This window comes from Mesoplodon mirus (genome assembly GCF_964341445.2).
Source record: "Mesoplodon mirus genome assembly, chromosome: 15".
Classification (NCBI taxonomy): domain Eukaryota; kingdom Metazoa; phylum Chordata; class Mammalia; order Artiodactyla; family Ziphiidae; genus Mesoplodon; species Mesoplodon mirus.
Window position 1 is genome coordinate 74,330,901 of NC_138991.1, and position 14,605 is coordinate 74,345,505.

General features: G+C 44.3%; 1 protein-coding gene across 1 annotated transcript in view; it reads left to right on the forward strand.

The window, feature by feature from the left end:
• The first annotated feature begins 2,457 nt into the window (after positions 1-2,457).
• Positions 2,458-14,605, forward strand: part of PLCB4 (phospholipase C beta 4) — a 432,769-nt gene continuing 420,621 nt past the window's right edge. Inside the window, exon 1 of the mRNA XM_082644421.1 lies at positions 2,458-2,492. The gene's annotated coding sequence lies outside the window, so the exon portion shown is untranslated. The remainder of the gene's footprint in view (positions 2,493-14,605) is intronic.

A 14,605-nucleotide genomic window follows, 5' to 3' on the forward strand; every position in this document is an offset into this window, starting at 1 on the left:
CGGAGGTATGAAATGCTGCTGTAAACTAAGGCTTGCGTTCCTTTGCTTTTGGGAGCCAGGAGCTCACCATATAAAAAAGCCATATGGAGAAAACACCCTGTCATCCTAGTCATCGGGATGAGGATCCAAACTCTACGTGTCCATCTGCATGAGTGGAGCCAGCAGAAAACAACAGACGACTGCTCTGCTGATTGTACGAATAGTTGTTGCTTTAGGCCACTAAGTTTGGTGTAGTTTTTACACAGCAAGGGCTAACTGATATACTATAATTGGAAGTACTATGTACTAAATTAAGTTCCACTGTTAAAACAGTCAAGAGACATAGACGACAGCTTCTAGCTCATCTGTCTATGGGTGGTACGCAGAGAATACAGGAACTTACACAGGAAGTCCTCCAGAACTGGGTTCAAAACTAGCTACATTACTTATTGGCTGTGTGAGCAGTTGGCTGGGGCAAACTGCTTAGCCCTTCTAAAACTTAGTTAAATATAAAATAGAGAACAGGCCTAAAATACTGACCCAACCTCAAAGTCTGATCTGAGGACCATGCTGTGCATGGCACTCGAGCTTGTCAGAAATGCAGAATCTCAGGCCCACCCCAGACCTGCTGAAGCAAAATCTGCACTTTAACAAGATCTCCATGTGACTTGTGTGCACATTACAGTTTGAGGAGAGCGGTCATAGTACCCTGTCTTCACTCAAGATCACCACATCTTGAAGACTCCAACAGTGAAGAGCCCCACAGCTTTTCCCTGGGATCTTGCAGGGAAACTCAGTCTAGGCTATTTTTCTTGGCTTCTTCAAAAGGCTCGGTGGCTTCTAGCTTTTCTCAGGGCTCGGCGAAGATTGCAGTTTAGCGATTTAGCTGAGGAGTTGTCAGCGGGCCCTCAGCCTCCTCCCACTGAAGGATGCCCAGTTGGTAAACTTTTTTTTTTTTTTTTTTGGCGGTACGCGGGCCTCTTACTGTTGTGGCCTCTCCCGCTGCGGAGCACAGGCTCCGGACGCGCAGGCTCAGCGGCCATGGTTCACGGGTCCAGCCGCTCAGCGGCATGTGGGATCTTCCTGGACCGGGGCACGAACCCGTGTCCCCTGCACCGGCAGGCGGACTCTCAACCACTGCGCCACCAGGGAAGCCCTCAGTTGGTAAACTTTTGATCACCCTCCTCTTTGCTCTGCCTGAAAAAGGCCAGGATGTGTCAAGAGAATGAGCCTTTTGCATCTACATCTGCCTCTAGTCCTCGGGGCCTGGCTATTGTTTGCACCCACTTCCCCCCTCCACTCCCCACCGCTCAGTAGCGGCCAGGCTCGCTCTTTCCTCCTGGCCAGACGGACCAGCTCCTGTGGCTGAGCATGCCCAGTTCAGCTGCTAGCGTGGCCCCAGTCCCCAATGCGCAGGTGCCACGTCTCCGGGTTTTGGTGGCCGCCGGCCCGGAGGAGGAGGCGGAGTGGCTTCGGGGAGGAGGGAGCCCTCCCTGGAGGGAGTCCTGGAGCCTCACGTTACGAGGGTCCACACAAAGGGTGATGCTGAAGGGAACACCATTAGGGTCTAAATGCGTGGGTGACTCGGAGTCACCTGGGCCGAGTTAGGGCCGAAAACTGGCTGGAGCTGCGCCCCAGCATCCCAGGGACCAAAGTCTGGGGGGTTTGGGTCTCTGAGGTTGCACATGGGGGAAGACTTTTTGGAACCACTTAATCTTTCTGTGGCTCAGTTTAAGCCTCCGGGGTTAGGGGGGGAGATAGTAGTACCTGCTTTGGAAGATTGTTTTAAGGATTACAGGAATAAAAAGCGTTTATGACAGTGCCTGAAGCACTGTAAGCGCTTTATGTGTTTATTAAACAAAATATAAACAAATAAACACCCCACCCCCGCCAAAGGCTTTGGGTTGTCAGCTTTCGCCAGTCCTGACCCCTCTCCACTCTTTAACCCCCACCTTCGCCCCAGGGCCCACAGCCGGCTGCGCGTCTCGCATCGGAGAGGGGTGTCCCCCACCCCTTACAGGTGCTGCTCGCGAGGCGCCACGCTGTGCGTCCCCCGACCCCAGGCGCGGGACACGCGCGGGGGCGCCGGGACCCCAGGGGGCGGCCGGAGAGACCCCCGAGGAGCGCGCTGCGGGGCGGCTTCCCCGGGCGCCCCACCTACCATTTCCCGGCGCAGCCCTCCATCCAGCCCGGCCGCCACCCCTGGCGCCCCCTCCCCACCCCGCTGGCTCGCGGCCGGCCAGGCCCCTGCCCACCCCCAGCCCGGCCGGGCGCGCCGCACTGGGCATGCTCCGTAGCCCGGGCAGGTTGGGGCTGCGAGGCGACAGCTCTGGCTCCAGAGCCGGGAGGCGAGAACGAGGAGGGAGACTCGGGGGCTGGGAAGGAGGGAGCGGCCGGCCGCGAGGCCCGGAGCCGGGACACGCCGAGCCCGGCGGGCGGGCGGGCGCGGCGGGCCGGCGGTGCCTCGCTGCTTGCCCAGGGCGCGCCCGCGGAGACCCCCGCCGGGGGCTGAGGTGAGACCCTAGCGCCCTGGAGGCAGGGGGCGGGGGCGGGGCGGGGGCGGGGCGGGGGGCGGGCCCGCGCGCCAGGAGGGGGCTCGGCGGCCGGCGCTTTCTGTGGGGAGGGGGTTGGTGGCGCCGGGAGCAGTTAGTGAGCCGCACCGCAAACAACAGCTCACACACACACACACACACACACACACGCGCGCGCACAGTCGCGCGCGCACCCACTGGGTCTCCAGGCGGCGGCCGTGGCCGCATCCTCGGCAGCAGCTCCAGGCAAAGTGACAGGTAGGAGAAGGCTTTCCGGGTCCCGCCCGAGGATGCTCCGGCCCGCCCGGGCCCGCTGGGCTTGTTTGCTCCCGGCGGGTGCGTCCCGGACGCGCGCCCGCGCGCGCTCACCGAGATGCCCAGCCCCGGAGCCGGTGCAGGTGCCGGTGCCAGGCGCCCGGCGCGCGCGGGAGGCGGGGGTCCCCGCCGCCACCCCCTTCCCCTGTACTCATCGCCCGCTGGGTTTCCTTAGACTCAGTCCAGACGTTCGCCGCTTCTGGCTAGAAATAGCTCGGCTCGACGTGAATATGATTATTTTGGTTGGAAATAGTTGGCACCGTGCAACGCCATGTAAATGTGTATGCGTGTGACTCTTCTTACCTCTTTTGGGGAAATAATAGAAATGATTGACCATTTCCACTTCAGACAACACTGACAGGCTGGCACTCTTTGGGGGCAGTGTTCCAGCCTCCTAAGAGCATACAAATGATGGAGACTAAAGGTTGTCTTATTTTCAGAATTTTGAAGTTGCCTTTTCAGTAACTAATTAGACCCTGTCTACATCGTACAATACTTCGGACTGTAGACTTTGTAGGCAGTGCTGTTACAGAAGTATGGAAATACGGAGTTCTTCAATTTCCCAGTGTGTCTCAGTGCAACTTAATCTAGAATCATAAAACTAGCATTTTTTTTCTAGAGAAAAATGCAAATGCACATTGTAGTTTCATAAATGTGCATGTGTTTGGGAGATGACCCTCTGACTTTTTTTTTTTTTCTTTATGACTCTTGAGGTGATTCTACCTATTGTTCTAAAGCACATGTTTGAAATTTAATTCTGGCCAAAACGTCCATGGAAGGTCACTATTTTTACCGTAAATGTGATACGTGGTGGCCTGTAAATTAAGTTACGAGTGTGTGGAGATAGCTGTTTAATAATTCTGTTTCGTTAGCAATAATGTCATTCAAACTTTAGCTATATAACATCTAAAATAGAGTTATTTCCCCTTTAAAGAGAAATCAGGTTCATAAAGTAGACTGATGAGTAAAAGCAACTAGTGACTTTATCTGGGCAGTCTATCTACAAGGTTAATAAGGTGTCCGAGGAACTGTATTCTTCAGAAAAGAAACATAGTGTGTGTGTGTGTGTGTGTGTGTGTGTGTGTGTGTGTGTAAAATTTTAACTTTATCCTTTTTGTTTTTTCAAGACTCTTGGTTTCAAAAATATATGCTTGAACCGAGAACCTAATATTTTGTGTGCTTCAAACTTCAGTGGCCTAAGTTATTAGAATCATGCAGAAGGACAAAAATGTAGCTGGGCAGGGGCATGTGATTTAATCTGCCCTTATCCGCGTTATGTAATCTAGAATGCTGTGTTTTGATAGGACAGTCTTGCGTATTTTTCAGCTGGTGTTTTTATCTATTATGTCATCTTCCTTTTGAAGTTTAATAAATGATGGCCATCTTGAAAGAACACCTGTTTTCATAAAAATTCACTTTTTAAGCAGAATAACATTTTTTATTGGCATTTTTATGGACAGGAGAGACTTTGCTGCCATAACTAGTAACCCTTTGAGTGTAACTTGTTATAACACATCTATGGTAGCCCATATTAGATTACTGATTATACTTTCCTACAACTATATTATTATTCAGCCATCTCAACTTAGTTTTGATTTAGCTTTGATATCACTACCTAGCTCTGAATTAATCGCTGGTGAAAATGCTATTCTACACGTAACTGTCAAAACAGAATTTCTAAGACTCCATTTGATCACTGGGTACACATTGATATGTATTGGGATAATGCTACCTTTATTTTACAAATGTACACCCACACAGAGAGCTTTGTTCTAAAATACTCTTTTTCAAGTTTAAAATTGGTGTGCCTGAAAATGTGATTGACGTTAAACTACTTCTACGCCCTGGAATCTTGAGGAGGTGTGTTTTTGCCTAATGAGATAGTGAAATAAGGAGGTTTAAAAAGTGTTAAGGGTTACCAGAATGATTTTGCAGAAATGGAGTTTTAAATCTGTATCACCTCTTTGAAATATTTCATCCCCAGCAGAGACTTAGCCAGTGCTTTTGACCCTGCTATTTTGTCTTAAGAACAAATCCAACATCTTTAGATTAATGCGTACTGCTGATTTTGGCAACGTGGGACAGTTATATTTGGCAATCCAAATGAACATGGTATTTTCCTAGGATACTAGTAAATTCACTTTGGGGTTTGATTTGTTAAGAATTGAAATGATGTCTAAGGCTTGCCTAATATTCAGCCCTAACCCATCTTCCAAGTTAAAATTGAGGTAAAATTGAGCTTTAGTGCTGTTGTCTTGTTTTCCATGAACCCATCAGATGGCATGCCAATTTGTGAAAAGATGTGATAGATAAGTCTGCTTCTGGATTTTGTGTCTGCATTTTCCCCCCAAACTTTCAGATGTAGCTGGCAAACTTAAATTATCTAATTCCTTCATTCTATCAATTATTTCTGTGGATTATTTTTTTAAATACATTAGTAATTTGCTGCTGAGTTTATTTTTTACTTTAAAAACCTCGTGTTGAGAATAAATTTGATCTTTTGTGGATCACAGCCCTTATGTAATATAGTCACAGGAAAGAAAGATTATGTATTTCTTACGTTCTCCACAAATGTCTTTAATAGTGAGCTCAAGTATTTTGGGGGAGGTAAAAATATTCTTTGAAACTTAAACTTATTTTGCAGACCGTGACTGAATTTTTCGTCGTTTGTGACCACTCGTAAAGTAAGGATGAAACAGCGTGTTTATTAGCACGAAGGACCCAGGTCTTTAATAAGCCATCTATCACAGTGAGTCCTGTAAAACCAAGAACTTGTGTGTTTGATATGCAGAATGAGGTCAAGGACTAATGGAGACGCTTTAATGATCACAGTTAGTATATTTCATGTCCAGACTGAAGTTTCTAAAATAGTTGCTGTTCACCATGTAATGTGAATTTGTGGGTCTTATTAGTGCCTGCCAAAAAGACTTACCCACCTATCAGGAAATTAAGACGGCTCTTCATCGCTGAGTTTCTGTGGTTTTACTATCTGTGAGGACACTCAGTAATTCTCAGTACTGTCCATTCTGCACTTTTCTATTTCTCTGTAATATTTAGGAGCTATAATAACCCTGTGTAGGTCATTCCTCAATATTTGTTTTTCTGTTTCATAGTTTTTCTTTTGATCAAGCCTCCTCCTTGGAAGTAGAAATACTTCCTCAAGGTGTAATATTACTTATCTAGTTATGCCTTAGAAAGAGATACGTTTTTGCACATTCACAGGCTGGGACTCTTTAGATCACCAGATATATAAATGGGTTTACTTCACCCCCGGGGAAGGAGAGCTGGGTGAAAATGCATCACCAAGTAGATGAGTGAGAAGTTTGCATTGTCCTTGCTGAATGACGCCTGCTTTTAAAATTCACCCCAGAGTCACTGGGAGATCCTTATGTTCAAGAGGATGAAGGGCCAGCAGAGGTTTTGTTTTCTCTGTGTGAACTCCATCTACTTTCCTTTTCTTTGCGGAATCAAAAATAGATGAAAGGGACATAAATCAGAAGACGGTTTTTCTCTGCACACCCCTTTGCCTACTACCTGAAAACCTTCAGTGAGAAGGTCGCATACCATGTGACTGCAAGATAGTGTTATCTTATCCCCTTGACCAGGAGTCTCCTTTAGGGCCCTTGTCCCCTAATCCTTTGGTGTGCAGAGGGCTGGGAAATTCCACCTCTGTCCACCGAGCCACCCTGGGGGCAGTCAAATCATTGCTTTAAGATACAGTGCCCTTGCTATAGCACTCTTCTCCTCCTGAACAATTAGAGGAGGTGGTTGGCTCCCTGATATGAATGAAGTAGCCATTTCCTCAGAGCAGGAGGAAGACAGTAACTCGAGGGAACTAATTATAAGCAGCTCATACAGAGAGAAGAGAACACAGACCACTAGATTTACGCTTGACATCTGTGCTGTCTCTCCCAGGACAGGAGCTCTTCACCTCAGAACCACCCTCTAATGGCCTAATGATGGCATTTGGTAGGTCCATCTAGCTGGCAAATACATCTTTATTTTCACTTACTTCCAAATGACAATTAGAGCAGGTATTAGAGTCACTGATGAGTCTCGGCATTTAATGGGTTGTAAAAGGAAGCATGTACATTACTATGTGTGCCTTAAATTTTTTTTTTTGGTAAGTATATTTCAATATAAATGGTTTCTTCTGTACTTAATTTTATACATTTCAAAATATTTTGCTGAGAAGGGTCTGTAGGATTCATCACATTGAAGGGGGGTCTGCGACCCACTCAAGTTAAAGGACCACTGCTCTCGAGATGCTTCCTCTTGGAGGCAGCTGGCGGCAGCAGGGGGCGGTAAGTTGGGGTTTGCTTTCAACAGTGTAAAGTTGCTGGGACCTTCGGGTATTGGAATCAGGTGGACCCAAGCTTGGATCCTGACTATGGCATGTGTTAGTGGGTGACTCTCGAGTGTCTGTTGTCCCATCTGTAAATGAGGAGGAAAACCCTATAAGGCAAAGGTGCCCTGCGGTGTCGTGTGAATGATGCCAGCTGTTGTGTTACTGCTCCTATTGCTACAAATGCTCTTGGCTACTAGTGTGACTATTCACCCCCTTGTTCTCCTCCTCCATAGGGGGCAAAGGCCAGTGTCCCAGCCATACAAAGCAGGCTGTGCCAATTCCTATAAAGCTTTTAACAAGGGACACTTGCCCTGCCCCTCTAATAGCACGGAAGTTCTAGTTACCTTTTAGGGCTATTGTGAATGCCAGATCTTTCCCTGGACTTGCCTGACTCTGTGACTGCAGTTGGACAGAGGGGTCTCACGTTAACTCAGCCCTAACTGCCTCGAAGTTCTGTGACTGGGGGGTTTCGAAGAACTCAGTGAGCTGGAAGCTATCCCCAGGGCGTCTGTGTCTCCCAGCCAGGCTTTGAAAAAAGACCATATGAAGCCAGTTAGGCCTGGAAGGAGAGTGGCATCTGCCAGAATAATTTGGGGATCTGTGATGTTTACGGGGAGGTGTCATGACTCCTGTTTCCCCACGGGCTTCCGCGGGCACACTGAGGGCGACAACAGTTACAAAACCACAGATGTATTAAAATGTGCCACTTTATTGAACTCTCCCTACAGCTTTTCTTGGTGGTTCCTAATAGTATCTCCATTTTACATATGGGGAAGCTGAGGCTGGGAAAGGTGAAGTTATTCACTTCAGGGAGGGAAAGTTAGAGATGGGAAGTCAAACCCATGTAGGCTGACACCAGAACTCCAACTTCTAACCACTGTGCTGTGTTACCTGCCACTCAGGTACATGCTGCCAAGAGGTTTGCTACAGTGAAAACTTTTGAGACCATTATTTTAAGTGACGGGGCTGAGGTGTGACAGAGAAGCTTCTGGCAACCCTGACTTGACCACAGAATTGAAATGGGAAGTTGAAGATAAAACCACGTGCCCTTATCTAATCCTAGATGCTTTTGTTTCTGCAGATACATGGGCCAGAAGTCTGAGAGGGAGGTTACTAAATGCTGCTCCAGGGTAGGCTAAAAACTAATTTAGTTTTCTGAAGGGCCAGCCCTTCCTGGGTGAGGTTCCTCATGGTTTCAATCAGGTGTGACCCACTCTGACTCCTCTGAGGGCCAGGTAAGCATCATGGGGCTGCCCAGGTGTCAGCCCCTTTAGGGGATGGGGAGGCCATGTGCACCGGGAGCTCTGCCCTGACCCTTCCTGGGGGGCGGGTCTATTAGAGTTCTGCCAGGTGGGCATGGGGCTCAGGGTTGCCAGCACCTCTCCATTTTCAAGAGAAGCATGAAATACAGATTTCTTTAAAGCGTGAGATATCATTGCAAAAACTTTAGAAATAATTACAGTAGAAACAAACATGTCAGCCCATGGGCTGCCCAAACAAAACACGTTTGTGGAACATATTCGGTTCATGAGCTCCCACTTTGAGCTTTTGTCAGCTGTAAGTGCTTGGAAACCTTGTGAACTAGTGTTGTCTTGATTAAGTAAGCATGGCGCCTCCTTTATTTAGGCTTTTCTTTTCTTCCCCCTGTTAAATTTCTTACAAAGGTGGTTATGGCCATTTGTTTCCAGTGGACGTTCGTTTCAGAGTCTGAATTTCTGCCTGTTTTTCCCCTCCCTCATTTTTCTAAGATGTTAGCCAGTCTGCAGAGTTGAAGGAGGAAGGCCAGGGCTTTCTCTCCTATTTTGCAGGCTCCCTTGAAATAAGACCACCTAAGTGTGGAGAAATGCGTGACTCCATTTATGGGGACGTGGAGGGTCTCTTGTGTACATCACTGATCTGAACTCTAACCAGTCACAAAATGTCCCCCCTGCTATTTGGTAGTTGCTGGGTTTGTCCTGGACATACAGAATGTAGATCTGTTTCTGCAGGTCGGTGTTTCAACATGCAATCTACTTAACAGCCCTCATTTTCCTTTTGGCTCTTAAAGGAGGAATCCCAATGGATCAAACGAAACTGAAGTCCTTTGAGATAGGATGTCTGCTGATGCACTATCATTGGATAAATCACCAGAGCCCCCTCTAGAATTTCTATTCATTTTTTGTTTTCATTGGTTTTTAAAATGATGGATGTGATACATTAATATGTTCCAATTGCAGTGATAATGCAGAAGCACAGAAGCAAAATGTAAAACAAGCTTTCCCACCTACACCCATACCCAGATATAACCATTGGCAACAGTTTAGAGCACCTCTCTCTTCTCCTTTTTCTATGCATTTACATATGTAAGTACATATACATGCCTTTTTCTTACTACATAAACTGGATCATACTGTGTATGTTTTTCTGCTACTTGCTTACTTGCCACTTAAGTGTATGTTGTGGTGATCTTTCCATGTCCATATACTAGTTATATTTTTCTTTCTAACATTACATAAACTCTAGTAGTACCATAAATAAACTATGGGTGTACCATGTTTTATTTTAACCATTCTCCTGTTATCACTGTTGCAAACTGGAAGACTGAAGATCTTCGTACCTATGTCTTCATGCACATGTGTGAGAATTTCTTGTAGATAAATTCCTAGAAATAGAACTATTTGGTCAAAAAGGTATGCACATTTTACATTTTGAGGGAGCACTGCCAAATTGCCTTTAACAAAGTCCGCATGGAATTTCTATCTCGTGGAACCTCAAATTATGAATAAGGAAGCATGCCCCACATTGTTTCATTGCTTTACTAGTTCAGTCAGATCTCAGTTATATACAGTACACCAGGAAATGACTTTAGAAATAGTCTATGTCCTTAAAATTCCTTGAAAATACAATACTTAATCAAAAAGAATTTACCAATTAATAGGCCAATTAAAAAGTTGTTAGTAAAAAGATATTGAGTAGAATCTGAGTTGAAAATCTATATTCTGATCAATTTGGTTAGCTGTGAACCTCTAAATTCCTCAGACCAGGGACATGTCATAAACACCCTTGAATATATGGTCAAAAAAGTGAGGTGCTGCACAGACAACAGAGGTTGATATTGACCTGGGAAAATCAAATTAATTTCATTGCTAAAAATTCTATCCAGGTGTACTTATAGCTTTAAACTTTCAAGTACTTAATTATTTAAGAATCTCTTTTACCTTCTGCTTTCTACTTTGAGAATTAGAAAATCAGAGATAAATTTATTTTATTGAGTTTTATTATTTAATAGATACCTGAAGTTAATTTCCATGCTATTTAGAAATGATATATAGACAAAGGGCTGTATAAATTAGAAACTACACTGTATTTTCATTTAGAGACATTAGGAAAAATACAGAAAATTTAGGTCACTGATTCTCAACTTCTTTGAGAAGTTAACTTCAGTAATTATAGTTGTTTTCAATAATATGAAGTGAATTATTAGTTAATTTTTAGAATTTTATGACATCCCTTGAAAGGCTTGGAATCACCCTAAAGTATCATATTATCAGAGTTAGTAAATCTGGATGTGGATAAATAGCAGGAAATGAAATATTGTTTCTGTTTTCAAAGATGGATTCAGTTCTTTCATCTGTTTCTCCAGATACCCATTTTTAAGAAAACTTCTGGTGAGGTTGGCAATGATATTCGGATTCTGATTGTATGCTTTCTGCGTGTTTATTTTTATAACACACAGTGAATTGTAGAAATATGGTAGGATTCAGTCATGTTTCCTTGGCATTAAAACCTTGCATATTCAGGAAAGTCTGCACTAGCTTTTGTTCATGGAAATGTTATAGTGTTTTACAATTTACAGACAATTTCCTTTGATAATATCTGTGAAAGCCGCAGTGGAGGGCCCCATCTGGTCACTCTTTAATCTTGTGTCATTCAGGGCCTGCCGGGGAACAGATGGTGGGTGAGACTGAGTTCTTTGAAGAAGGCTTCATAAGGAGACCCTTCAGGAGATATGGGCAGGTGTAGGGAACAAAACCACAACCAGGGTGAGGGCTGAAGAGGGACTTAGCAATGACGGGGAGCTCTCCTACTCTAAGTAAAGGGGCAAGAAAAGCTGTCCTACAAGAGATGTATCCTGTTGTAGCGGGACACAGTCAACCTGTAATGTCCCTGCGGGAAGATGGCAGGGGAATAAATATAACTACATCACTCTCCTCTTCTCCCCCAGACTCTGGCTGGTGCCTTCCATTAGCTGATTCAGATAGAAACTAGAGGGCAAGAGTGAAGAGGCAGGGGTGAACAAGGATGGTGACTGGGTCTGAGCTGGCAAACTGCACGCTCTACCTGCCGGCTGTTCTACAGCAGAGGTGTGCGTGGGTCAGGCCAGGCTGGAAAGCCTGTGGTCTGGTTTTGTGGCCAAAGAAAAGAAAACTGTAGCCACGAGGACTAAATTTAAATGGAAGTCGGGAATGTCCCATAACGTCACATGGCTGATATCGCTAAGATGTGGGGTGGGCCTTAGAGTAACACTTACTTTTTTTTTTTTTTTCACTTGGAATGGATTGTGCTTCTTGGGAAATGAGCAGAATGGGAAACTTTATGTATTTACCTGAAGAACCAAAAGTGTAGGCCCTAGAAAGAAGAGACAGAAGGGATTCATAAAGTCCATAAACAACATGGAGTTAGATATCTAAGGTATAATTCCTTTGCTTTTAATATTTTATGAAAACATTTTATCTAAAATGTCAGGTACCTGGGGAAAGAGAGGAGGAGGAAATTAAGGTTGTTAACAGTAATTTTCCTTCAAAGAAGCCAATGTAACTGAATCATTAGCATCACTGAGGAGAAATGAACAAGCTGTATTTTCCCATTGTTCACCATGACAGTAAGACTCTGAGATTTCAGGCTCATCTATTCCCTTGTTTTCTTGGTGCTGTTGTTTGCAAAGGTGAAGACTCTGAGCTCTGGACTCTGTTTAGTTTGTGTACTTGTCCTGAATGAACAAGCAATGAATTGGTTAGAATCATAAAGTCAGATTGCTGGGAGGAATGACAGGATTCATCTCTTCTTCTCTCCACATTTTATGGTACAAAACACCAAGACGCTATTAACAACGGCTGCTGTGTAAATTCCCCAAGTTGGTGACTGGGGAATTCACATCCCTTCACTCTGAAGGAATTGCACTAGATGAATTCATTTTTGCTGTTACCCTTGTAGATTCCTGAAGTTCCTGATTCCTAGGCCTTGCTTGGCTGTTCGATAGTGTTTTCATATATCAGAGGCAGGCCTTCCTGAGCACCTCTTCCACCACCCAGCCCTTAAAATGGTATTCTCTGGAGGTCTCTGCATTGCTCTCGACTCTTCTTATGGTACAGATTCTTTCAGTACAAGACAACTCACCCACTTCTACCTTTTTTACAACCACTTATTCACTGATGACTCCCATATCCCTAACTTGTCTGAGCTTCAGTTATATCCCATTGTCTGCTGGAGATCTTGACATTGAAGGCTTACGGCTACTTTCAAATCAGTGTGCCCAAAACAGAAGTCCTCAGCTTCACTCCAGATCTATGTCTCATCTTAGGCTCTAAATCTTCATGAATCCAACAGTCACCAATTATTTGAGTTTATCATTAATATCTTGCACTTCTGTCCATTCCTCTATTCCTATTGATGCTACCTAAATTTCTGTCCTCAACTTTCATGCCTTCGTTGTTCCAATAACCTTTCAATCAATTTCCTATTGCCTTCTCTCTCATTCATTCAATCTTTCATGTTTTCTATTAGCTATTAAGTGAGTATCAGGTACTGTAACAGTGAGCAAGCTGCAGCTCCTGCCCTCAGGGGTTTGCAGTTCCCTGGAGGAGAGAGACAAATAAACAACTACTTTATATGTTTTTACCCCTTTACTCCACTCTCTATACTCAGCTAAAGTCATTTGCACACAGCAAATCTTATTATAGCATTACCTCTAAAATGCTTTTACAGTGCCCTGTTGCTTTCAGGACTTAACCTTATTCCCCTAATTTGCCAAATACAAACCATCCATGGCTAAACTTCTGCAGTGAAGTTTTAACACCTTTGTTTGGGTCAACAATACTGAGCTATATTAAACTCCCAGGAACATGAAGTCTGTGGCCACAGTGCTTGTGCTGACTTTGCACTAAACCCCCTTCTTCAACTGGCGAATCCTAAAGGCCCTTACATGCCTCGCACAGTTGCCATCTTCTCCACAAAGCCTTCATTGATTTCAGCTCTAGGGTGGTGCTCCGCCCTCAGTTCTTCTGTTGAATGGTTTGCAAATTTTAGCCATAGCATGACTTTCTTGGAGAAGGGAAGAATCTGCATATTAGAGACTAATTCAGTGTCTCTCCAGTGAATGAATAATGAACTGCTATTATTGTCAAGTTAGGAAACCAATCCGATGAGTAAGCAGAAGAGGTGCCACGTTTAATAAATTGAAGTCATCTGCAGGCTTATTACAGAGGGTAAAAAGTATTTCATTATTGTTTACACTGGTTGCTGAGAAGTACCACAGCGATTCATTTGGAAAGGTGATCAGTAACTTGAAAAGTCTATATTCATGATTTCTGCTAACAGGGATTCGGATATTTCAATTTCTTAGTATACGAGAACCAGAGGAGACACTTCCCTGAAGATAGTTTGTCACTTATTCCTTGTGAGTACACTCTCATATAGTGTTTTTCTATTTTATGGGTTCGATTTTAATCAAGTTATGCTTAATTTTCTTACAGTGTGTTAAACCCAAAATCAGAGAAGTTCTCTTATTTCAAACTTGGCTGAAAACTTAGAGGAAAAAAACATTTATTTAATCAGATTATTTTTATTAAGTGGGACTCTTGGTCATCTGAAATGCTTTGTATTTATTTTCTTGTAGCATTTTATTTTCCAAATGACCTGTGAATGAACCAGTGCCAAAGAGTGAAAGCAAGAGAGCTGTTTAATTGAAGGAAAATATTCTGCTGAATGTTGTTTTTAGGAGAGCATCTTTTCCAAATCAGGAGGGAACTCAATATTCAGGACATTGGTTTGAATCTTATGAAAAGTGTGGCTTTCACAGTCTTCACCTTCTCCCCTCCCCAAGCCTGTGGTGTCAGTAGTGTTTATGAGGTTCCTTCTTCACAACTGGCATCTTTTTGGGATTTAGCAAATTTCTTTTAGCTTTGTGTTGAAAAAGGGCTAGCTAAGTATGTTAATTATTAGATATACGATTTTTCAGAGTTGAATGGAGACAACATTTAGAAGGGTGACAGTTTAGTTCTTGCGGCTGATGGGAACATTTTTTTACGATAGCCCTGTGGAAATACAGATGAATATTTCTTTTTATTTAGAGCCTTTTTGGACCTGTGAGGCCCTCCGAGAATCTCAAGTCTGGCCTCATTTTGTCCATGTTTCATTCCCTGTGAAAGAATTTCAAAGTAAATGGGTAAAGTTT